Raw genomic sequence first — 26097 nt, forward strand, 5'->3', positions numbered from 1 at the left:
AGAGGTTGGAGCTTGAAAACAACCGGCTTGCCTTAAAGAGGGAGCGCCTCCAGCAGGAGGCTGCCATACGCTTTGAGGAGTTCTAGGCACGGGAAGAAGACCGCCGTGACCTGGAGGAGCAGCGACGCCACAACGATGTACTGAAAATGGTGCTGGCGGAAGTAAAGAAAAACTGAAACGACATAAAGGTTTCTGTGTGTTTGTTTGAAAGAAACCTTGCTTTCTTTCCATCCCAGCAGGTTTCCATTCCAGCAGGTACAGAACCACTCATGAGGTTAGCTACTACACCACTCAGGAAGTAGGCACTAGCTTGTTGCAGATAGTCGTACAGGCAAGGTGGCTCCATGCAAAAATAGGCTGAGATTTGGTTGCCATACATGCACGCATGGCAGTTAATTAAAATGACTGCCACTCGGTACATTTTCGGCACAGCCTGCAAAAGCAACTTCTGGTTCTTCTTGAAGTCAAGAAAGGCAAACTCTCACACCACCTTCCCAAATCCCCACTCCACCGCCTGCCTTACGGTGCTCATGGCAGAGTTGAAATTCTGCTGTTCTCGAGTCAGATGAAAGCCTCCGTAAGGCTTCATGATGAGATGCCGAAGGGGATATGCAGGATCGCCGTAGATGACGTAGTGATGTTCGCCCACCAAGCGCTCCAGCTTGCTGTACAGGTCGCTCTCAAAAAGAATTCCTGGAACAAAATGCAATCCTTAAGTAAGATATAAACACGTAAATAAAAAAAACATTAGCATAGCATTTGCTTTTCCCAACCTGTTCATTTCTAACCCATGCCTAATCAGAGAGGCTGCATGGGTAAGTGGTGCCGCTGCTGCACGCTGGATGGTCCATTAAAGTGGTTTCTCCACACTTTGCAAGTTTGTTTTGTTGTTGCCTGTGGATTGTAATTGAACATTTGACCGCAGACAGCAGGCTCAACAGCTTGCACTATACATATCAAAAGTTTGGGCAATGTAGAGCTGGCACCCAGGCATACATTGTTGTTCAAGTTCCTTAAAACAAATATGAAGCATGAATGTCAGCGGAGCGCACATGGTATAAATACCCACAAAAACCAACTGCCAAAACAATCTACAAGTCAACTGCATGGATTACAGTGAAGTTCTATCAGAAAGAAAACAAACCACCCAGATCCCTCAAGCTGGTCCTGCATAGCATGTTTACATCAAAATGGCTGAAACTTCAAACGTAAAAGCCAAATGAGCCTGTTGCCTATGGCCGCAATGTATATCCTAAAGGTTTTCCAGTGAAATATGATCCATAGCGGCATCATTCCGCTTGCCAGGGTACGGGCCATCGAGCTCGCAGATCAGCCCAGTCGCACACATCAGTGCTTGATATTTGAGAGCGTGCAGACGCTTGTGTCCGGAGAAGTATTCTTGCTGGTTTTGGAAGGGTCTGCAGATGGGCCTGGCAGTCCCATCAATGAAAGCCCAGCAGTTCCTAAGGGGTGCTCCCTTGTTGTAGACAGCCTAAGAAACAAAATGAAGCAGCACACAGTTACTACAAAGCATTCTCACAAACGTCGCCCAGTGTAACAACGAGTACAAACGGAAGAAGGCTCCGCTTGTTTTATGGTGCCGAGGTACCGTCTCCGACATCGTACTATGGGTTCATGTCCCATTCATCCGGGCTTTTATTTTATTTTTTTTTACCTAGGCAGGACGTTTTTTAGGTAATCGTACACTTTATTATATTTCTATGCTCTTTTTCTTCACCTGCACTAGGATAGCCGGTTTTAGGTGACTGTTAGTACAGGGCACAGAAAACAGTGCTCCTCATTTCGGGAACTAGTTATTTCAAGGGAATCATATACACAGCATTTTGAGAGGGTGGTGTGGGTGGTACCTTTCAGGCAACCGTCGACACAGCGAGCATAAATACGCTGTTCATATACTAAAATTACCGAAGGCGAGCGTATAACCCATTCAGGTATAATTTCACAACGCACAGAAAAAAAAATTGACGCAGCTTTCGCTCCTTAATGCGCGAATCCGCTACACACACAGCACTACAGGCCGCCGTTTGGATATGCAGGCCTGAAAATTGTATTGCTCTTGGTTCCAGTTATAAAAATTAAAGTTGTGTCCACACCAAGTTAGAAATTAGCTATAGTAAGATGCCAGCTCACCTCGGACAGCTCGTCCAAATCTGTCGCTGACAGCCACTTCAGCTCGCTCACATCGTCCAGCAAGTGCCCAAAGCTTCTGTCAATGTGTTCAAGAAGTATGTTTGTAATGCTTGAAATCACAGAAGAGTGGCGACCAAAAAAGAGTTCAAGGTCACACAGCCTGTTCGGGTACGCCAGCCTTCGCAGCAATATGCAGAGGGCTTCCCAGCTGGGTATGTTCACCCCTTGCGCGCTCGACACCATCTTCGGGATTGCAGGCGCCTGGCAGAGCGTAGGAAAGTCATCTTTCGCAAATCGGAACTGTCTCCTAAAGACACTGTCGGGCATGGAGCTTATGTTGATCAGCCCGCGCTTCGACGCGAAGAACCTTGGCACTGCCTGGCGGCTTCTCATCATGAGCGCCTCAAGGTCCGACCAACTGAGGACATCAAGGTAGCACGGGTCGTGCAATATACTCGTAGGCGCCATTCGCTAGCGAGTCGCAATCCAAGATGAAACACGTGCACTTTGTTTACGCGAGATGTTCGACAAGGAGGCCGGAAACGACTTCAGTTAGATCGAATTTTGTATTGGCATGGATGCCGATGGCTAGCTTCGTGGCTTGTATGTTTGGCTACTTCACAATTTGTCTTTTAGATGGCGCAGCGCTCACTACCGTGCGCTCCGCGCTATGTGCCGTTGCTCCGCAATACCAAAGCATTGAAGGACTCTGGCAATACTAAAACGTCCAGCGGTTCTGTCGCGTAACGAGGCGCTATCCCTTTGCTTTTGCGGCGCACAAACGTTAACGCCACAGCTAAACGCTCTACTAAAACTCTCTATTAGTTATACGAACCCGGCCCCTTAGCACGCTGGTTCAGCGTTGCATATTCGTTATTTTATAGTGAGGCAATAATATAATTATAATAGAAATCTACTTTAAGAAAGTAGTCACGTACAGCAGGAAAAAACGCCAATAATGGAAGCAGCAATATGGGCGCCCTGAGTGTGTGTGTGTGTGTCTGTGTGCGTGTGCGTGTGCGTGCGTGTGCGTGTGGGTGTGAGAGAGAGAGAGAGAGAGAGAGAGAGAGAGAGAGAGAGAGAGAGAAGCGGTGGGGGGGAGACTTCGGTGATTGCTAGTCTGGGCACATAGGCAGGGTGTCTAACAGATAAAAGGTGACATGCAGAGCCCCTGCCACGAACCCACCCAAAGGGCACCTTAAAAAAAGCAAGCACACAAAGCTCATCACGCCCTGTTTTTCATACTCGAAATAAGTGATTGGATTATCAAAATGTGGCCACCGCAGATTTTGGCTGCGCAACACAGATGACGGGAAACTTTCAACAATGGCTGTCCGTAGCAGGCAGCTGCCAAGCAGCTCGTGCAGAAGAACCCACACAGGCTCACCACGGTTGTGCTGTACAAGTGTGTGCATTTAAGTTGGTGGCAACAGCGGGATGGATGTATGAAAATGAAAGACATCATACAAATATCATGGACTACATCATACATACAGTAGCTCCCGTTTCATCGTTGTTGCGCGACGACAACCGACGTCGTTGCGCAGGTGTATTTACTGTTTGTGACCGTGAGCGTGTTTTCGGCTTCGTGAGATACGCCGGCAGGTTTTGGAATATCGGGGGAGTGACACCGACGCGGAGGTTTGGGTTTTTTGCGCTGGACAGACGCAGATTGGCCGCTTATTATTAACCCATCGGCTCGAATAACATCCGTGGAGTTTAAATGTTACTCGCACACGCACACTTCCTTCGACTTGATACTGAAAGCGCCTGTCTCCTGTCGGGAAATGGCTCGCTTTTACCTGTCGTGCTATCCGTGGTCTCTAGAAAAGCAGAACAGCGAAGCTTTTAATGCAAATCTTTACCAATCTCGTCGAGCGGGTTTGCCGTAGACCTTCATTTGACCAGGTTTGAGCAGTAGAGGCTGTCATCCGGTCCGAACCAAGCCTAGAACAGCGGAGGAACACGTAAAAAACGTTCAGCGTTTCAATCTCACTGGGGAAGAGGACACCTGCTCCAAGCGCAGAGGACGGGACACACACAGAAGCTGCGACTATGCCATGTGCCCCCTCGCAAACAGCTTAGCCCACAGTTGTCCCGCGCAACTTCGCCGAGCGCCACCCCCTCGATTCGCGTTGCGGGCCCCGCTTGCGCGACACGTGCACTGCTCTTTCTCCGGTAACGGGTCGAACACATGGGCGGAAAAGCATGCGTTTGCGCACGCGTCTCCGCGCCGAGAAACGCTGTGGTTGCCGGATGACCAGCCGCGTCGCCCTCTCTCGCACACATCCAACCTGCTAGATATTTTGACGCGCCGCGTCGGAAACAGCTTTGCTCGGATGGGCATGTGTCCCCTGCTTAAGATAAAACTTAGCCGAGCACACTGCAGACCAAAACAATTACACCATCTTCCCGTGGGGAACCATGAGGAGGATGCAAAGCATCATGGGGGTTCCGTGTGGGTTCCATTGTGTTGCCGTTATGTTGTTTCATTTATCGGAGCACTAATGGGAACGTAGTGTGAACCCCCTTTATAGAGACAGAGAAATGTAGAGACAGCGAAGAGACCGACACCCGCGTTACCTGAACGAACACCTCCTGGTTCTCGTCTTTCTTTATTGCGTGCTCACGATCCTACCCCGCTGCCCGCCCTCTTCTTCCTCTTTTCTGGTTGAGCTGCAAGGCGCGTGGCGCTTCCCGCCACAGCTTTCCCACGGGAAATTCAACATCCTCCTCTAAAGTTTTCAGTTCCTCATTTTCCGTTGGCGTTCAGCTTCGCGTGCCTTCGTTGTATCAGTAGCTTCTTGACGTAGTTTGAATGAGTGAAGGCGCGTTCGTAGCACATGCTCCCGTCTCGATTTGTAGCGCAGTGGAAAGAGCGCCACGTACCTCCCGTTGCGGCCAGAGAGTCGTGGGTTCGAAACTGGGCGCCGCCTATTTCTTTTATTTATAGTGGACTGCGCTGACGTCAGGCTAAACGCTGACCCGGCTGAAGAGACGCGCATGCGCAGTAGAGTGCGGACGGCGGACAACAACTAGGGAGGGAGGGGCACAGCCCCGAGCATGAGATGCTTCGCATCTAAAAACAGCATCAGAAGCCCTCACAGAACCCGGGAGATTGGTCAAAGAAAGCTTTGAAGGGGAGAGGAAGACAAATTTCAAGTTAGATTCATTGGAGAGGTTGCCTTATTAGAGTAACGCTGACACCACTTTTAAGGTGAAATTCGCCCAAATAAGCTATACATAAGGAGGAGAACAGAGAACGGGTATGCGTTTCACCAGCTACTTTTCCGCGCTGAACTTGGACGCCTTATGAACAGGTCGTCACGATTGGCTGAGGCCGGCAAAATCCAACGTAAATAAATCAGAGGTTTATAACATTGAAGGACCAGCTATTTGCGCCTAAATTTAGTGCATATTCTGTTTTTAAATGAGTAAGGATGCTGTGATGCACAATGGAAGTTACGAATAACGTGTAAACAGAAGCAGCGAGTCCGACAATTTCTAACCCAGCAGTCGGTCGCTGTGGGGTTGTCTGACACGACACCGGCCGACTCGTATAAGAGACACTGCCACTTACCGTACCGCGTTTGTCGATTCATACCCAATATTTCACGAAAAAATTATTATCAACCGTAATAAAGATACACCAGGTACACGAGTCCTGTCAGAAGCATAGAGCGAACAGCTGCACTCGAGCGGTATCACTGCTCCATAGGTCGGTGGATGGCAGTGTTGTACGTAACGGCGTTCCAAGGAACGGCGTTCCTGGAACTAGTTCCTTTTTGGAGGAACGAAGGAACGCCACCGTTCCATTAAGGATCGGTGGAACTGTAACGGTAACTCGTTAGATTTTTGAAGGAACGGCAGGAACGGCGTTCCTGCCGTTACATCGCCAGGATTTGGCTGTTTTTGATGCCAAAGCTCGAGTACAAAAATCACAAGTCGTCGTGTTTCTCTTCCTATAAGCTGCCCAATTTGCCCGCCCTTCAGCGGATTGTGCTTCCTCGAAGGTTAAAGGCAGAAAAATAACCACGCAGTGGTTCGCAGCTTAGGCTTGCTTTCATGCCGGTTGAGCTTACGCGGCGTTCGACGGGTGAACAGCGCTGCCGCAAGAATGCTTTCCACCTTTCATCGTTTGTCTGGGGTGGCCAAAATGCACGTCTGGCCGATAGAATTGTTGGCGCCGCAGGTTTCTTGTGAAACCACCCCTTCTGTATATTGTCATGGGCAATTACAGCACTAGTGCTCGCGAGGCGCGGGTGCGTTGTTGTCGGGGAAGTTGCGCTCGCTGTGAGGTCATTCAAAGGGTCGCCGGCTCTCAAAAGAGCTGGCCGCACCGCAGTGTCTCCGGATGTTGTACGGCTCGAAGTTACAGAGTACACGCGCAGTTCGTCACGGCGCGGTCTGTCGCCGATCTGGAGGGAATGGGCCGACGGGAGTGCAAGGTGCTTTTGTATTGCATGCGTCGTGTTGACAAAGGGCAGTGATTCTGTCACTGTTGGGCATATTTTCGTCCCCTACAGGTGGCGCTGCGGAAAACGGCAATGGCGGACGAGACGGTGATCAGGCCCCCGTGGCAGCATGCGCGCCAGCATCAGTAGCGGCCTAAAAGCCCGTAGTTCTGCTTGAAACAGCAACTTTCTAAAAAAAATAAACACAGGTATACAGTGCTGATTGCGAGGCAACATTCGATTCGTTTCAGGGTGTCTGTAGCGGTGTAAAAAGCGCTGCGTGCGAGGCAGTCCGCCGTGCATGGCTCAGGCCGCACGGGAGTGGTTTGAGAACAATCCTGGCTCATTGGGCAAAAAACCTGCAACACAATGTGCAACGCTAAGCTTTGGGACATTATTACAGTGAGCGTCATCGCAGTGTGCGTTTTATTTTAAACGTGTTCATTTCTTCCCTGTGTGCATACTAAGCAGAAGCCCATCCGTACCATGCAAGGGCGATATGTGCGTATTGCGGTGTTTTGCTTGGCTGTAGTAAAACCTAGTTATGACTTCGGGCAGTAAAACCGCGAAGACGAGGTGGCTCCCATTACGTCATATCAAGGGTTGTACAAACGAACGTGTTAGCATTATATGAAATAAAATAATATAAGCTTACTTATTTACGCGTGCATGTATGCATACACGGGCGTGTGATATTGAAGCGTACATGAAAATACAGGCAGTAGTTTACGGGTGCGCTTTGGGCTTCTGATAATTAATTTAAGATAAATCTCTTGGCTGAAATTACGTTATGTTGATTTCACGGCCGGTAAGATTATTAAGTGTGTCGATGCTTGTTACCAAAACAAAAACGGGGGTTACCATATGCATTCAAGAGCTCACATTTGAACAAGTTATAATATTGTCATTCCTAAAGCATCTTGCTTCAACATAATTATTCCAATATAAATCAATAATCACTCAATCAATCAATAAACGCATGACCACATTTGCTCCTGGCCTTCGTGTGCAAAAAGTTTTCATTTGTTTCTTATTTGAAAATAAAAGAAAGCGGATTGAACAGCCTCTGCTGCTTATTGTTTGAAAGCAGTGGAATTGAGCCATTTTAACAACAGATAAGTGAAGAATGATTGAAACATTATGCGGCAGTAAATGTAAATAGTACCCGAAAAAGACGATCACAAGGTTATACAAAAATCCTACAAAATCGGCGCCCTCACAGCAAACAACTATTGAATGTAGCAGCCGTAATTCCGTAAAGAATAATTTCACCACCACGTCCGCACGGGTGGGTCCGAAAGACCCGGTGTACTCTGCAGCAGACACCGATGAGGCCCAAAACTCTTTCATTTACCCGCAGCTTCTATAGCTTCAAGAAAGTTGAGACAATATGAAAGCTCGTTCAGCCTATATTTTGCGATTATTTATACGGCATTGTCGATTACTATACATGCGATTACTATTTTCCTTTTGCATCTGCGAGGCCGCGCGGATGCCGCTGGCCGCCTTCGCCGGAGCGACCGGTCCGCCGATCACCTTCTCCCGGCTTCGGACAAATTCCGCGCGGCGTCACTAGCGTCGCTGGAAAGAGCGAATACCTGAGAGAGGCCGCCCGAAGGTCAACTTCCAGCGCTCAGAGTTGCTGTAGTTGGTCGGTTTCAAGTTAAACCTGTGTTATACTTGTGCCTTGATGAATACCTGGAAGTTTGAGTGAGAGTGTTAGTGTGGATCACGTGATTGTTTGTGCACAAATATTTGGGTTTTGTTGACCTGGCCAATTAGCGGCCCAGTGTGTGTTAGTTAGAACTCGAGGCTTTAGGTTAGTTAGGTCCTCGAGGCTTGGTTTTAGAGTAATAAAACCGAAGTGCTTGGTGTTCTTGGACAGTCAGAGCGAGAACTATAAAGTCCATTTACAGAAGATTGAGTCCGGTCGGATAACAGAACCAGAGCGAACGCGCAGCCCCTCGTGAGTTAGCTAGGTTTAGCCAGAGAAGACTCTGGTTTTCGCTCTTTCCAGCGACGCTAGTGACGCCGCGCGGAATTTGTCCGAAGCCGGGAGATGGTGATCGGCGGACCGGTCGCCCCTGTGGAGGCGGCCGGCGGCATTCGTGCGGCCTCGCAGAAGCGAAAATAAAACAGTAATCGCTATTATAGTAATCGAAAATGCCATTAAAAATAATCGGAAAAGATAGGCTGAACGAGCGCTCATTTTCTCTAAACTTTCTTGAAGCTATAAAAGCGGCGCGTAAATGAAAGAGTTTTGGGGCTCATCGGTGTCTGCTGCGGAGAAAAACATGTCTTTAGGACCCACGTGTGCGTACGTGGTGCTTAAATTATTATATGCTGAATTAAGGCTCCATCATTTAATAGCTAGTTCCTTGCTGTGAGGGCGCCGAGTTTGTAGGCTTTTTGTATAACCTTTTTCAGATCGTCTTTTTCAGATATTATTTACATTCACTACCGCATAACATGTCAACCTATTGGCTTAGGTGTTGTTGGCTCAATTCTACGGCTTTCAAACACATATGCAGCAGAGAGTGTCCAATCCGCTTGCTTTTTTTTTTTCAATGAAGAAACAATTAAATGCTAACTTTTTGCACGCGAAGGCGAAAAGCAAATGGGGGGATGCGTTTATTGATTATGACTGAATATATAAATAATTTTGTTGAAGCAAGATGTTTTAGCAATGCCGGTATTATAACTTTGGGTCTGCTAGTTAAACGCGAGCTCTTGAAAGCATTTGGTAGCCCCTCCGACCCCCCCCCTTTTTTTTTTTTGGTCACAAGCATCAACACACTTAAAAATCTTACCGGCAGTCAAATCAACATAACGTAATTTCAGCCAGGAGATTTCTCTTTCATTATCGCAAGGCAAAAGCGCACCTGTAAAATACTGCCTGTATTTTCATGTACGCTTCCATACGACACGGCAGTGTATGCCACATGCACGAGTAAATACGTAGGCTTATATTTTTTTGTATCAAATGCTAACACGTTCGTTTGTATAGTACTTGATACGACGTAATGGGAACTTTGTCTTCGCGGTGTTACTGCCCAAAGTCACAGATAAGTTTTACTACACCCAAGCAAAACACCGCAATGCGCACTTATCGCCCACGCGGGGTGCGCATGGGCTTCTGCTTAGTGTGCACACAGTGAAAAAATGAACACGCCTAAAGCAAAACGTACAGTGCGATGACGTACACTGCAATAATGTCCTAACACTCAGCGTTGCACATTCTGCAGCAGGTTGTTTGCCCAGTTAGGCGGGATTGTTCTCAAACCACTTCCGTGCGGCCTGAGCGTGCACAGCGGATTGCTTCGCACGCAGCACTTTTTACACGGCAGCAAACACGCCCTGAAACGAATCGAATGCTGTCTTATAATCAGCAACGTATACTCAGGTTCATTTTTTTAAAAAGAAAGTAGTTGTTTGAAGCGGAACTATGGCCTTTTAGGCCGCTACTTATGCTGGCACGTATGTTGCTACGAGGGCCCGATCACCATCTCGTCCGCCATTGCCGTTCTCCGCAGCACCACCTGTAGGGGCTGGAAAGAGCGGTTAGCTGAGATAATTCAAACATTCCTCTGTTTTTTATGTGAACTTCGTTTATCGGAGGCGCAGGAATCGCGCGGCGCCGAGACTGACCATTAGAGAGAGAGATAGCTGGTTTTTTTCGTTTTGTTTGAGCAAGTAGCAAGTTGGGTCTTCGTGGGTCTACCGGACATTTGAGAATCATCGAACGCCATCTTGCCTGCTCCGGCACCAACCTGGATTCTGTCGCCTGCTGCAATGTGTTTTCTTACTCGCAAATTTGTCCTGTACGATCCGCAACGCTTCACTTTTGTAACCCCCTTAACCAAATCCTGCAAATGATCCTGTAAAGTATTTTAAATAAACTGTAATATTGAATCTAATGCAAGAAATTTATTAACCTTCCTGCACGTGAGTAACTTTGTATTTGCACATCTGACGCGCAGGAACATTACTGCGTCTATTATATGTGTTGCACCTATAATAGACGAGCACCAAAAACGCAGTTAGACATGTCTGGGGTTTGTGCGGTGCTTCCTGAAAAAAACATTTGTCAGGGAGCGTTCCTTTGGATTCTTTTTATTTCTAGATAATCTGCTGCCGGCAGTGTTCATATTCGTATAATATACGTAGTTCGATTATAGTTTTAAAATTCGAACTGTATTTTACCTATCAGACCCTATATTTTAATTTAAAAATCGAATGTAACGTTAAAGTAACGAAACGTTCCAATTTTTGAACTGGAACTGGAACGCGTTCCTTTCGAAATAAAGGAACTTGTAACGGTAACTCGTTTCAAAATTGGGAAGGAACGAGGAACGAGGTTTCGTTCCTATTTTAGAGGAACGTGTACAACAATGGTGGATGGTAACCAAAGGGGCGTTTTGTAGGCAGCGGCATCCTCAGTAAACATACTAATTTTCGTTTTAGGTACCAGCCCGCATTACGTCACGAAACATACAATGCAGCGCGAGAATTTAAATTTCGGCTTCAACAGTGAAAAGTCAACTAACCCCCTGTCGAAACGACAGCGATGGGGGCAGACGAAGGTTTTTGAAGGGTGTTGAGATGGTGGGAAATATTTGTTTGCAATTTAATAAAATTCTGTAACTTATCGAACATAATACCTGCCTCGCGATTAAAAAGTTTTTGCAAATCCGCATGCTCATTTATGTGTGCTCACGTTGAAACGCATAATTCCAAAAGTAGCGCTAAAAAATCTGGCTTTCGCGCCAAGCCCACCGATTTCCCCGATGAAAACCAAACAAGCCACAAATGAATGAGCGCTTTCGAACAGAAATAGCTTGCAAAATGTCTCAAGGCAGCCGATAACCGCAAGTTAAAAAGAAATTGATTCTCTTCTGCTGAAAGGAATGACCCCAAAGCACGAGAAGGACGTGAAACCCGACCGCTGCTGCCCGCTTTCCGCTGCTTTCTCGCGCTGCGTCGACGCCGATATCTGGCGAGAGTAGACATCGGCGTTGCTCGCGCGTCAGCTCGCGTCGCCACGCGAGAAAACGCCGGAAGTACGCTGCATGTGGTTGGGCCTTTAACTTCTACTAAACGTGCGTCAGCTCCCCAGCGCCGCAGCCCCAGCCTCGCGCATGGAGTGAAACCATCGGCCGCCGCCCAAAACGAGAAAAAAAAAATCCACGTCTCATGAAGTCGGACACGAAGAGAAAGTGACGTCACGCTGTGACGTCGCCGTTTGAAGGGGGTGTGGTCGGCCTGGGCCCCTACGGGATATGCTTTGGGAATACGCCAGGACGTCGCTCGCTAAGCACACCCACAAGGCAGCCACCGACCCGCAAATCATGCTCAGCTGCAGATTGCACTGCACATTTCGCTTTCGTGTTTTACCAATTCCTATGACAGAGGAATCGACTATATTTTTTGTTGCAGGCACAGAAAAAAAGTATTCCGCAATAAAAAAAATTCAGATACAGGTACTAATATATATTTATATATTTGTTTCGGCACCATTATACCATAAAATAATTTTTATGGGCTGCGCCGGGGGCGTCTGTTAAATCAGATGTTTGCGCGTCCTGTGCGACACCACGGAACCCGAGCACCCACGTCTATCCGTGCGTGGCAGCGCCGTGTCAGGGAAAAAGGGGATCCGGGTGGTTGAGCAGACCCCGAGTGCTTGTACTTTTCAGGCCCCTTGGCGAAGGGAACATACCACTTTGGGCTCCGCTTCTCGTAGACGGCACCTCCGGGCTGACCCGTCCGGGAGAATTGGAGGTCGCCTTTACTGACCTCCGCTTCATTTTTCTCTCTCCTGCCTTTTTTTCTAACTTTCCTGTTGTCTCGTTCCCTGTCAGTTTCCATTTTTCCTCGCGACTAGGGTTAACCTTACGCGGCGAACAACTCTGGGTTCAATGTCTTCAGCCATACTTGGTTATAGTAGTGGTGTACAGCTGGTGTGGGCGGGACTTGCCCGCGAGTTCCTGTCCCGTCCCCTTGTTGGGCTCCATGGTGGGTGGCTGGCACCATGGCCGAAGATATTTTTCATTTCATGGCTTCTCTTTTTTGTTCCGCTGATTTTTCTCCAAAAAGAGGGTGCACTAATGTAACCACTAAGTTTTTCGCGAAAAACTTCAACAATTTTACACGTTTCCATGTGGTACACAGTAACGACGCAGAGAAAACTGCCCGACTTGTCTCGACATTTGTTGTTGCAAAGACTCCAACAGCCACCGTTGGTCAAGGCTACAAGATCGAGAAGCAAGCAAACGGAGACCTCCCTCTCGAAATCCTCAATACGAGAAGCTGCCAGAACGTTTGGGTAAATCCCTCTTACTGTCAGCAAACACCGCTCACTGAATACAGTCCGTGAAGTCATCTCAGACGACGACTTAAAGTACCCGACAAAGGAGAAGCTCTTAGGAGGTCTAAAAGAACAGAACGTCAAAAATGTCTGTCGGGTCAAAATCAAACGGGAAAACAAAGCAATCGAGACTAAGCACATCGTCCTTATCTTTGCACCAAGCATGCTTCCGGAATCTGTGGATGTAGGCTACACAAAGATGAAACTGAGACTGTACACGCCAAACGTCGATTCTGCAAATGCCAACCATATGGTCACGGCTCGCAGAGCTGCCGGGGCCAACAAACATGCACCAAATGCGCGTCCCACGACCATCTTGCTGAGAACTGTGAATCCGAACAACACCTATTCGTTAACTGCGAGGGAAAGCACGCAGCATACTCTCGTGTTTTCCCAGCATGAAAAAAAAAAGAAAAGAAATAATCACTCGCAAAATTTCCGAAAACCTAACATTTCTAGAAACACGGAAGCGACTTTCACCGGCGCATAACCGTACCCATATACGCCTCGAGCTTCGCGATCGCTGCGCCGCCTGGCGCCGCTTCTCCGCGGCGTTGACGGGATGTGCGCTGCGTGGCTGATAGGGGCTCGTGCAGTGTTTTGGTTCTGTTTCGCTTCTTTTCGCCTTTCCGCGCCCTAAAAGAAACTTGTTATGGTGATGTCTGTAAGCAAATAGTACGTTTAGGTCACTTAAAAAGCAGCTGCATCTTCGTAGAGCACGCGATCGCCTGCAAGAGCTACCCGAGGACGCGGTTCTGCGCGCATCGTCGCCGCTCTTCCGGTCGTCGGCGACGGCAGCAACATATCACCCATGTCACCTCGAAAATATCAGGCACAAATGAATTCTACTGTCGCCTCGTTTAGACCTGATACTGGCACCCGGAGATGTTGACTTCATTTTGCAGCGTGGACAACGAATGCGGCTTCGTTTCGAATATATACGTCGCATAAAAATATTTTTAGGGGATGTGATTAGCCAACCCCGAACAATAACTTATGCCTTTTATAAGAATATAAACCATGCAAAACTATTAAGTATATTCCAAGCCTGTACGTCGTTAAATATGTGCCCACACACGCCTTATAGCAAGAACCAAGGCAATCTAATATGAAACCACAGAAAAATACATGCTGTGCAAGTGCGGAAGAAACATAATAGCTCTAACGGAAATGAAAAAAAAAATACGGTGCGGCTTCTGACATGCTAATGACGTCTGTCGAAACTTAAGCCAGGTAGGGCTCACCAGACCAACTATACGCAAAATGCACTGATATTTCGCGAGACATAGGGGGGGGGGGGGGGGGGGGGTAGGGGAGGCGGACGCTGTGTACAAATGCGGGGCGGAATCAAGCAATGAACGTTTGAGTAATTACACACACAAATCTCGCGTTCACTGTTGTTTTGTTTTTCGACTTCAACAAACAGCTGATCGTTCGGCGGGCGCATTTTTGGAAGTATACAGGGTAGGCAGTTCACAAGCGATGAAAGCTGTGGTTGGAAGAGTGTGGTACGTAATAAGGCCGTCTGATTTCAGCTTCTCCTTTATTCTGCAGGCTCCTTGTGCCATGTGACGATATTTCGAAGAGGCGTTTAGTTGCGGACTCCGATTATATTCTAAGCTCGTCTGCGCGCTGCTCGCAGAGGATATATGTAGCAGATGAATGTTTGCGGGCGCTCACCTCACGACAAGACGACTACTCTTTGTCTTGTGCTGATTCCCGAGTATAATTCTGCATTATCCGTCGTACTTACGTTGAATATTCCCGAAATTAACACACACTGGATTGTAAATGGTGGTGATCGTAATGTAAGGTATATTATTGGCAAAAGTAACTGGCGTGCTGTCAGGTATGAGTGTTCCGCTGAATATGTAAGCGCACGAAACTGATTTACATGGTAGTGTATACCCGTAGCATGAACATCTGAGGAACCGGTGGTTACGGAGGCGCTGCTAGTAAATTCAGGGCAGTGTAACTACAATCAGGTCCATGCATACGCCGGTTCCGCGTCGCTGGCCTGTGAAACACACCTTGCGCTTATACAGACCAAATATACCCCACTAAGATCGCGTTAGAAACCTTTACACTCTCGGAAAGACACCCCATTTGCGAACGGAGTGACTGCTCCACATAAACATGGATTTCCAACGCCCGCAAACGCTAAATCTCAGTCGTGAACATGCCGCAAAAGCAGCGGCGACAGTGAGGAGCAGGACGGAGACTCCCGCGCCTGCTTTCGAAACGGGCCGCTAGGGGGATTTCAGTGGCGCCCCTACAGGCCGCGCTCGAGGCGTATACTCCGCCGTGGTGAAACACAACGCGGCACCACAGCGGACTTCGGCGCCTGCCGAATCCACACAGAGTGAGGCTGAAGCAAGGCCCCCATCGACCCCGATGGAAGCAGCTAGCGCCGTGAAACCACCTCCAAAGCGAGCTGCACGAACCCCCAGTTCGGCAGTCTCCAAGGCCTCATCCCACATGCCGAGGTCGAACACTTCAACACACGTGGGTCCTGCAAGAACCTCCATCACCTCTGAAGAGACAATGGACACAACGGAAGGAGGCTATAGGCCGTCTACTTCGGAGGAGCGGCGAAACTCTCTAGAAAATGCAAAAAAGAAACAAGCATCGCATAACGGGTCTGAAAACTTAGTTTTCATTGCATACAAACAAAATAGCATGGCGTTCATAGTCCACTGGAATTGCAGAGGACTTTTAAATAGTTCAAATGGCGTAAGACATATTCGCCACTAATTCACTTGTGGCCGTATGTGCTTAGGAAACTACCTTGGGTCCTAAACGCAAGGACATACTAAAAGGATAGCAGGTCTTCCGTTGCGACCGAGAGCAGGCGAATAGGCTCTCTGGTGTCGTGGCAATAATTCCCCGAAACAGAACCGCAGCGCGAAAGCACAAACTGAAAACTTGGTTAGATGCAGTGGCTGCCACATTAGTAGCATTCTGAACAATCGCAGTGCGCTGCGTGTAGCCAGAACCACACCTGACAATAACACTGCGAGATTTAAAAGACCTACTAAACCAACTGCCAGACTCGGTTTTGATAGTTGGCGATTTTAATGCCCACTTTTCTTTTTTGGGCCGTGAAAAGACGACGCAAGAGGCCAGATTTTAGAGAATGTTACTTCGTCGAATAAAGTATGTCTTCTAAACACCGGCGAACCTACACCCTGCTTTCCAAGCTCAAGAAAGGTGAGCTGTATATATTTCTCTTTCAGTTCGTTCTTGGTTTTCAGCTATTTTAATTGGGATATCATCGACAATCCCTATGGGAGCGATCACCTACCTGTGCTCATCAACGTGACATCATCACCAACAATTATCCCAACGAACCACGCCGGTAGAAACTTCACTCTGCCGAATGGGGAATTTTTACTTCCGAAGCAAATTTAGACAAAGTTTTTTCGGACAATCTTAGCATTGACCAACTGAACGAAGTGTTTACATCCTGTATCCTTAATGCTGCACGCCTAGCTATTCCAGAGTACATGGAAGTGGTGAGGCAAAACCACAAAGTATGGTGTACCCAAGAATTTAAGGAGGCAAAAATAGGCAAAATAAAGCATAGGGTGTCTTCCGTAGCTTCCCAACACAGGAAAACCTGTATGATTTTAAAAAGAAAAGGGCTACAGCAAGGTACGTCCGCCGTAATGCCGAGAAAGCCTCATGGCAAAACTATGTGTCGTCCATGAACAGCTTAGTCACATAACAAAAAATATGGGAGCCAGTTCATAAGCTGAATGGGACACAGTCCCTCCACACACGTCCTCTATCAACAGCACCGGATATACGAACAACCTTAGAAGAACACGCTGATATATTGGGTGAACATTTCTCCAGAGTTTCTAGTTCCGCACACTACACAGAAGATTTTTTTTTAAAGTACAAAAACACAGCAGAGAAACAAAGACTGCCAACAAGTGGTGGCACGAGCAAATCATACAGCAGTTTAATTACACTCGAACAACTACAAAAAAACTCTATTCGCCGTTAAGCAGACCGCTCCCTACCCAGATGATATACATTATGAAATTCTCGCGCATGTTTCGAGCTTTTCTCTGGAAGCACTTCTGAAATTTTTAACAAAATCTGGGTACTTGGAAAAATGCCGGAAGCTTGGAAAAAAGCATTCAACTCACGAGAAACATTTCGACACAAACAACGCTGCCTTGATGTCTGTTTTGATCTTGAGAAGGCTTACGACACTACATGGAGGTTTGGAATAACGTGCAATTTAGCACAATTAGGCATCCGTGGAAGAATGCTGCATTGCCTGAACGGCTTCATGGCAAACTGTTCATTTCAAGTACGCCTGGGCTGAGCCCTCTGGAGAAACTTTGTGCAGGAGAACGCGGTCTCAAGGGTGTATTCTAAGTACAACACTGTTTGCCGTAAAAGGCAACTCCATATCCAAAATATTTCCTAAGTCGATTATGTATTCTGTCCATGCTGGTGATCTTCAAATACTTTGAACATCTTCTAATGTAGAAACATGTGGGAGAAAAGTGCCTTTGACCATGAACAGATTAACGTGGGAAAACAGAAATGGTTTCCAGTTTTCACCAGACGAAACAGTGGCTATTTTTTTCTTACACAAACGAGGCTTACAGACCAATCCTATATTACACGTCAGAGAAATGGAGTTACCCATACAAAACGAACACAAATTTCTCGGCAAAATGTTTGACAAAAAACTCACTTTCCTGTGTCTCATCAATATGCTGAAAAAGAAACATCCCGAGCTCTGAACATTCCCAAAGTCCTGCGACTCAAACACTGGGGTTCTGACAGGGTTTGCTTTTTACAAATTTGTCGCTGTGTAGTACGCTCATGCTTGGACTATACTGTGTACTGTTCAGCCAGACAGTCTTACTTGAAAGGATTGGACCCAGTGCACAATTTAGGTTTATGTCTTTCGTCTGGGTCGTATAGGACGTCACCCATAAACAGTTTTTTACGTCGAAACAAATGAACCACCACTCACAGATAGAAGAACGATGCTGACATGCTCATACATCGTAAAGATCCGTTCATTGCCAAAACATCTGTGTTACCTCATAGTTATAAAATGCCTGCCTAGAACACTGTTTAATAACCGACCCCACGCTATCCCGCCATCGCCCGTTCGGATTGAGGAGAAATGCCAAGAACTCAGTATGCTGGACACACTACCTCAAATTGCCCAGAAACATCATCGACTACCACCTTGGTATACTTTTCCTACTGTATGTGACTTCACACAAACACATCTGAAAAAAACTGCAGACACCGCGTGAACTCATCTTACAGGGGTTTTCGGCAACAAACGAAAAATGCAAAGAATACACAACATGATGTTTTGGGACCGTCTGTGTGGAAAGCTGTGTTGTGAGTTCAGTAGTGCAAGATACATATGAGAAGGTGATCAGGTCACTTCAATGCGCCTCGGTTTTTACAGCGGAATGTCACGCCATTGCCGTGGCTGTAGCAAGAATAATGAAAGACAAAATTTAAACAATGTTATCAACACAGAATCTTTCAGCGCAATCACAGCACAGCATTACAAAAATGCAGCTCAACCTCTAATAGGAGACAAAATAGACAATTTAGTAACAGCCAAAACGCACCGACAGGAAATTAACTTGTACTGGGTTGCTAGCCTAGTTGGAATCAATGGAAATGAGAGAGCCCACGCATGTACCACACAGGCCGGCAATGGAACAATAAAACAAGTACAGATTCCTCACAGCGACTGTATTAAAGTCATACGGAGTAAACTGACAGAAAAAGTGCAGTCCTCATGGGTTAAGGAAACCAACAACAAACTTCACATAGTTAAACGCACTAAAGCAGATTAGGAATCAAGTAGACATGAAGAGTGCCTCAGAGAAGTTATGTCGTCCCTGCATTGGACATTAATATCCGACACATAACTTTCTTATAAAACAAGGTAAACCGATATGCGAAAAAAGTGACCAAGAGCTTAGAGTAAACCACATCTTACTCTCGCGTGCGAAATTTGAGGTCCTAAGAAAAAAGTAGTTTAGCCTATTATAAAACGAACGCATTCCATGCCACCCCTGCAGCCTACTCCTAGGACAGGGTGCTGTTGTTAAAATTTCCTCTGTTTTTAGGTTTTTAAAAGAAGCAAAGCTCCTAGACGAGGTCTAATGTGTTAAAACAATGAGTCATTACCCAGAAAACAAAACGCAGGACCTTCTGTTTGGCGCATGGTAGCCTTAGTTGGTCATGTGCCATAAAACACAACACATTTTTATGGAGCCTTGTAGGTTTCAAAACCAAAACCTGAACAAAATTGAATCAGCAAGAGAATTTAATGTTAAAAAGAATTACATAACTTCACTCGCCACACGAGAAAACAGGCAAAAGCAGCTCATCAAACAAGCTTTCTTCCTGACAACGTCGATTTGGTGTGAGCACGAGGCATGCAAACAAGAAAAGTCTCTCTCCCGCTGCGGGAGGGCACAAGTTTGTATTAGTACAACGAACAAACTCCGCTTTCATGACTGGAAATTCCAGCAGCATGGCGAAATTCTTCCTCGGGACGTCGAAGTATCGAAATATTTCCGCTGGAACATGCGTATGCTGTGACCATCCTGATGACCTGAAGTCGTCATCTTCGAAGTCGTAGAAGCCGTTGTTCATCTTAGCTGATGGCACGTCGCCGCACGAGTCCTTATGTTGAGGTCCATAAGTTTCTACACCCCGCCAGAGGAAGCTTTCGAAATCTGTAGATCTCACAACTTTGTTTGAGGCCTACTGCATTTTGAAGTACGGGTGCGAGCACGATGCAGTTACTGCCGATTCATTTTTAAGAGCCCGGGAAACCGCTTCTGCAAGCTCTATAGGCAGCTGCCTAGTATGGCTGATCCGTGCCGTCTTCTGCACCGTGAAAGTAAATGCAACGAGATATTCATACGTGCCAGAGTATCGCGATATATTCGATACACAGTGAACGTATTTCACTACTCAGATGCAAATACATTTGTCAGATGTATTTCGATACTGAAATACAGATACTCAAAAGTGTCTCTGAGATAATATCGCGATATCCGAGTATCGCGATGCTGCCTACACTTGCTCGAAATCTATTTCAGTGACCAGAGCGATGATGCAGTGAGTGTGCGTATGCTTTTCAGAAAATTTTGGCTTACACCCTCGAGAAGGTCACTGCTAACAAATTATCAGTGTTGCACACGTTCCTCTAAAACAGGAACGAAAGCTCGTTCCTCGTTCCTCCCCAATTTTGAAACGAGTTCCCGTTACAAGTTTCTATATTAAGAAAGGAACGCTTGCCAGTTACACTTGGAACATTGTAGCGTGTCGTTCATTAACGTTACATTCGATTTTTTAAATTATAATATAGTTTCGGATGATTGTGAGGCGAAATAACGTGAGCCCTCTAACACTCCCATCGAACTACGTATATTATACGAATATGAACACCAGCGGCAACAGATTATCTGGAGACAAAAAAATTTAACAACACGCTCCTAGACGGATTTTTTCAGAGAGCACCGGACATATTCCAGACATGCCTAAGTGCAATTGTGGTGCTCATCTATAGCAAGTGCGACACATATGGCGCTTTCCACATGGGTCTTCAAATGCGCAGTCAGGATACTGCGTTTCAGATGTGCAAATAGAAATTTACTCACATGCACGAACATAAATGTCTTGCACAAGAAACCGCATCGAAAGGAACAATACATACGCATTTAATGAATGATGCTTCAATATTACAGTATGAGCGGGAAAAAAATGTCTAGAACACATTTTCGCAACTTTTAAGAGTCCTTTCATTGAACTCAGCAAGAGTTGCATCTCGATGTTGGTGTGGGGCAGAAGAACCCATTTTTTTTTGTCAACACTTCGTTGGCAGTGCTGAAGAGCCGTTCCACAAAAGCTCTTGAGGGTACTGCCGTGTTGTACTTGAGGATCACTTGGTTGAGAGCTCAGGAGATGCCTCCGCATGTTCTCAGAGGGGCGTGCTAGCATGTAACCCGCGCTCTCCACGGACAGGGGTTGTTTTGTTCATATTTTGTTTGACGGCCATTAACACACTTTGTGGGGCCGTGCGCATAACTTTGACTGCTGTGCTTTGCTCCTTAAATTTTCGCACGCGCGAGCATCGGAGCCAGTGCGTCAACAACAGAGCTTCAGAGTGTTACTCTGCCGAATTGAAAATTCATGTTGGCCTTTTTGTCGCAGCCTTGTCTCCTGTAACTTTATGCTATTCACTTAGCCATGCATTGAACAGTTTCTAAGTTTGGCCTCCGGCTTTTCGCCGTCGGAACGGAGGAACTGTGCGCACGGCAGCAGCCAACAGCTACGCTACCAGGACTGGGCTCGCCATTGGTGCCCGGCTGAAGCCCTTGTCGGAACCGGCCCGTAACAATACACCACAATCGTCGCACTGCTATTATGCAAAGAAAGGTGGCGCGAAAACTCCCAGCTAAATATGAAAACCAAACGTCAAAGCAAACCTGGCACATCACGAAACAGCAAGTCCCCTCTGTGCGCGAAAAAGCTTACGGCGGCGCGTTCGAGCGCCATGTCTGTGCCGTGAGGCGGTAGAATTCGTTCGAGCTCAGGTTCCGCTTGCAGCCCTCGGGGGTGGTTGCTGTTGCGCATGAGATCATATAGCTCCCACCTCACTTTGGGCGGCAGCGGCGATGTTTCAAGAATCCGAGGCTGAGAACTTGACGCCTTGTTTTTACACGTGGTGAGCGAAACGCTGGCGACCCAACAGAGACGTCTCGTACGTTCAGTTCGGCTGGCTTGGCTGCCTGTACTGTAGAGGACGCGCATGCAATAGACACGGTGCAGTCACGTCTTCTCCTGCTCGGCTTTCACATTCCACTCTTATGTACAAAAGAAGAAGTTGCGGCAGAATACGAATCAAAGGGGCGCTGGAGCACCTGTCCCATGCGCATCTGCAGCCGACGTAGCGACATGGCCGTGCCCACACGCTGCAGCCTGCCCAACAGGCTGCAGCCCGGTGCGTGGTTATTCCTCTGCCTTCATCCTTCGAGGAAGTACGTTCTGCGAAAGGTCGGGCTAATTTGGGCAGCTTATAGGAAGAGAAACGCAGTAGTGGCCGGTGGGTTGTCGTACTAGCTTCTGCCCTAAAGCCTTGGCATCAAAAACAGCCAAATCGAACGTTTAGAGAAGGAACGACGTTCCCTCTGCCGTTCCTCCGTAAACGTAACGAGTTACCGCTGCAGTTCCATACGATGTTAATGGAACGGTGGCGTTCCTCCGTTCCTTCCAAAGGGAACTAGTTCCACGAACGCCGTTCCTTGGAACGGCGTTCCGTACAACACTGCAAATAATCTTAGGCGACCTAACAATCGAATTCGGAACTGCATTGACGCGGCAGCTGTACTTAGTATTTTTTCCTACCCTACAACGGACGAGAAAAACGTATACACCGCTTGTATTTAAACATGATCGCTGCTAATGTACGGAGGTGATGCGCCGGTACTTAACGGTCAGCTTGTTGGCCAATTCCGTATATAGAGAGGATTGCAATTTCAACAAGAAAACGAAATGGCAAAGATTGTACCCACAGTCACGTTTCTTGGCGGTGGTTTCATGTAGTCTAGTACTTGTTTTAACACCGAAGCTGTTTAGCAAATCGTAATTTTTTGTGTCCGCAGTGAAAAATACCAAGAAATTGCCGTGCGCGCGCGTAAGCGTGGGCCTCGCGGTGATCGCCTGGCGGTTAACAAAAACAAGCAAATGCCTAACGCTCGTGTGTACGTGCCTCGCGACGACCAGCCAGCGCCCCCTGCGCATGTTTGTCAAGACAAGCACTTAGGGAGATTGGCCAAGATTGCCCCCCCCCCCCCCCCCCGCCCAGAAAAAAAAAAAACCTCCAGCACTCGTCGTAATCGTGGCAAGACTTGCCCAGAACGAGGAGGACTCCAGCGTTTGCAGTAATAATAGTGGCAAGACTTGCTCGGAACGAGAAAGACACGTCATACGTACGCCCGTCAAAGGTGATATCGAATGATTATCACTTCCAAACAATGAAAGAAGCTCACACTACAATGATGGAGTATAGGTCGCTGCGGCAGCGAAGAATAAGAAAATCGGCAGCAATCGTGGACTTATAAACTGCCGTGATGATGGTGAAAGTTGCTTACAGATTCGCTACCTTCAAATATTACGCGTTAGTGTGAACGTCCTTCATTTTTAAACCCAGTGGGCGCAACGCTGGTTCCCAGGTGGCCACTGGAACAGCGAAGAGCAGTCTTCGGCTTCCCCGATTACGTTTCGACAACTCTAACTGCCAGCCTGAACCACTACCCGCCGCGGTGGTTCAGTGGCTAAGGCGTTGTGCTGCTGAGCACGAGGACGCGGGTTCGAATCCTGGCCGCGGTGGCTGCTTTTCTGATGGAGGCGAAAAGCAAAAACGCCCGTGCGTACGACATTTCGGCGCACGTTAAAGATCCCCACGTGGTCAAAATTAATCAGGAACCCTTCACTACGGCGCGCCTCATTGCCTGCGTTGCGTCGGCGCGTTAAACCCTACAATCAATCAATCAAAATCAGCCTGAACCGCTAACGCTACGACGAATTTCCTGCGAACGGCCATCGTGATATAGCGCGACGGGAGACGCGGAGACGGAAGAGGTTGGCTTGTGAAAGGTGGTGCGTCCCGTAGTTACTTTCTTCCGTGGCTCTACTGGCTGTACCCGCGTGGTTCCAGCGAGGCTTGAGATAAAACCCTCCAGATGGCGCCACGTCCCCAGAGTGAAACAGCGGCTCGGCGGCGTGCTATTGCGGTGGCCAAATCAAACAGAAATCAGCCTCAAGTGGCTGCGGAACGGTGGTGCGTTTGTGTAGCATTTATCCTGCACGTATTGGTTAGATTCCTTTAATCAACGGGAGATAGTGAGGCTGCGGATCCTTGCGCCATTCGTTGGTGAGTTACGAGTTTCCATCGCTTCCGCTTGCTATCAGTCGATTTCCGCGCGTTGTTCACTTCCAATGGCGTCACCCGCAAAGCGTGAAGCGAACTGGCGAACGGACATTTCGTGCGAAACGCGCTCGAAAATCTCAAAGTTTACGTACACCTGGACTATTCACGACTTTAGCCTGCGCCGTCAGGAGACCGGACAGAACATAGAAAGTCCGACCTTTTCAACGAAAGGACCCGGCAACCGCTATTGGCGTCTACAATTGTACCCCAATGGTTTCAACGAGGAAAGCAAGGACTTCGTCTCCCTTTACGTTCGAGATGCCGCCGACGACTGTAAAGACAAATACCCCATTGACTATAAATTCGCTGTGATTGACGAAGGAGGGCATAAGGCCAGCCTCCAAGAATGGACTTGCTACTTTTCTAAGGGCGGTTCTTGGGGCTTTGCAAAGTTCATCGAAAAGGACTACCTCCTGACGGGTACCGACCACCTTCTGCCGAACGACAAGCTTACCGTATACTGCGAGGTGCTTGGTTTCATCGACTCGAAGATCGTTTCAACCCGAAATACACCGGGAGAAATACAGATTCCCGGAAGGCGCCTGTCACAAGATTCCGGCCACCTGCTGTCATCTCGTCGGTTCTCGGACGTCGTTTTCAGTGTTGAGGGGGAAGACATTCACGCACACAAAAATATACTGGCAGCCCGTAGCCCCGTTTTCGCCGCCATGTTCGAGAACGACATGAAAGAGAAGGAGCAAGGTCGAGTGGAGATACCTGACTGTAGATTCGAGGTCTTTCGCGAAGTGGTCGAGTTTATCTACACTGGAGATGCACCAAAATTAGACCAGATGGCCGAGCAAGTCCTCGTCGCAGCCAACAAGTACGACTTGACGAGGTTGAAGGCGATGTGTGAAGTCGTCCTGTGCAAGAAGCTATCGGTGAGAAGAGCTGCGGAGATATTGGTCTATGCCGACATGCACAACGCCCAGCAGCTGAAGGCGAAAGCAATCGACTTTATCAAAGTGCACGCCTCAGAGGTGATGGAAACGGATGGCTGGAAGGAAATGGAAATTGAAAAAGCCCACCTCGTCGCCGAAGTCTTATCTGCCCTGACGGTTTAAAACGTTGCTCCTACGGCTGGTTTCGAAGAAAATAAAGGCTCTGTATAGAAAAAGCAGATATATTCTTTGCCACTCCACCACAAATGACATTCTTTGTTGTCATTTCGGCGGTCGCTGCAACAAGTTCGATTGCAATAAACGTTCCACAAAACAGACTTGATTTATTTGGTTTAATGAATATTTTGACTGCGCAGTACCCTGAGATTAGGTGGGTAAATAGAAGTTGCAGGTGACATCTACGTTTAGGTCGCGGCACAGGAAATACAGAGGCCATCCACGCTTGAGTAGCTTATGGATGTGGGCGTGAAAGGTTGCGGCTGCGGGGTCGTGGTCACTTTGAGCTATAAGGCAGCATAGTAGGTGCTTGTGATGATGTCAGAATTCGGTGGTGCGAACCACGAAACGTGCACGCAAGACGACAGCGTCGCAACAAGTAGGTGAAGCGTGGACTCATTATATTGCACAGAGCGGGAAAACGGGGATTCGCAGAACGGGATAGAAAAAAGAACAAAATTGAAAAATAAAAGAGTGAAACACGAAGGGAGACGTAAGCGTGACCAAGTCCTTCCCTGTCGCAGTTCCGTGGCGATTCGTGAGGAGCACAAGCGTGAAGAAAAACAGAAGAGTCTCACTTATGTAGTCCGTTGTGACTCGGTCGCGAGTGGTTCCCACGCTGACCGACAGGAACGGAAGGCGAAGCCACCAGGCGCAGCAAGAACTGCAGGAGAGGGATCCTGGCGCTGTTGCCCGGTGATGTAGCGGATCCGGCTGGTGACCAGGCGATGTCTCGGCGGCAATATTACGTTTCGTCTACTTTCCAACGGGGGCGTGGCCTTCGAGGCCTCTGACGTTTCTGACGTGGAGCCGCGCAGCTGTCACATCCGCTACACACTTTTTAGGGGCAGTGGCAGCAAAGGAGCTGTCCCAAACAAATTTCACGATTTGCCTGTCAAACTTCTGAACTGTAAACGGGAACATATGCACTTTTGATATGATTATGTTCGGCGCCGAAAATTTTTCAAATCCATGCTCGCATCCATTGCGAAGTCACGC

General features: G+C 47.7%; 1 protein-coding gene and 2 pseudogenes across 1 annotated transcript in view; 2 read left to right on the forward strand and 1 right to left on the reverse strand.

Moving 5' to 3' along the window:
* Positions 1 to 202: 202 nt before the first annotated feature.
* Positions 203 to 2619, reverse strand: LOC144157858 (uncharacterized; annotated as a pseudogene).
* A 21194-nt stretch (positions 2620 to 23813) lies between these two features.
* Positions 23814 to 26097, forward strand: part of LOC144157860 (uncharacterized) — a 102465-nt gene continuing 100181 nt past the window's right edge. Inside the window, exon 1 of the mRNA XM_077688585.1 lies at positions 23814 to 23923. The gene's annotated coding sequence lies outside the window, so the exon portion shown is untranslated. The remainder of the gene's footprint in view (positions 23924 to 26097) is intronic.
* Positions 24649 to 25044, forward strand: LOC144159972 (speckle-type POZ protein pseudogene; annotated as a pseudogene).

This window comes from Haemaphysalis longicornis, unplaced genomic scaffold (genome assembly GCF_048455015.1).
Source record: "Haemaphysalis longicornis isolate Haplotype H1 unplaced genomic scaffold, Haemaphysalis longicornis Haplotype H1 scaffold_10, whole genome shotgun sequence".
NCBI classification, from domain to species: domain Eukaryota; kingdom Metazoa; phylum Arthropoda; class Arachnida; order Ixodida; family Ixodidae; genus Haemaphysalis; species Haemaphysalis longicornis.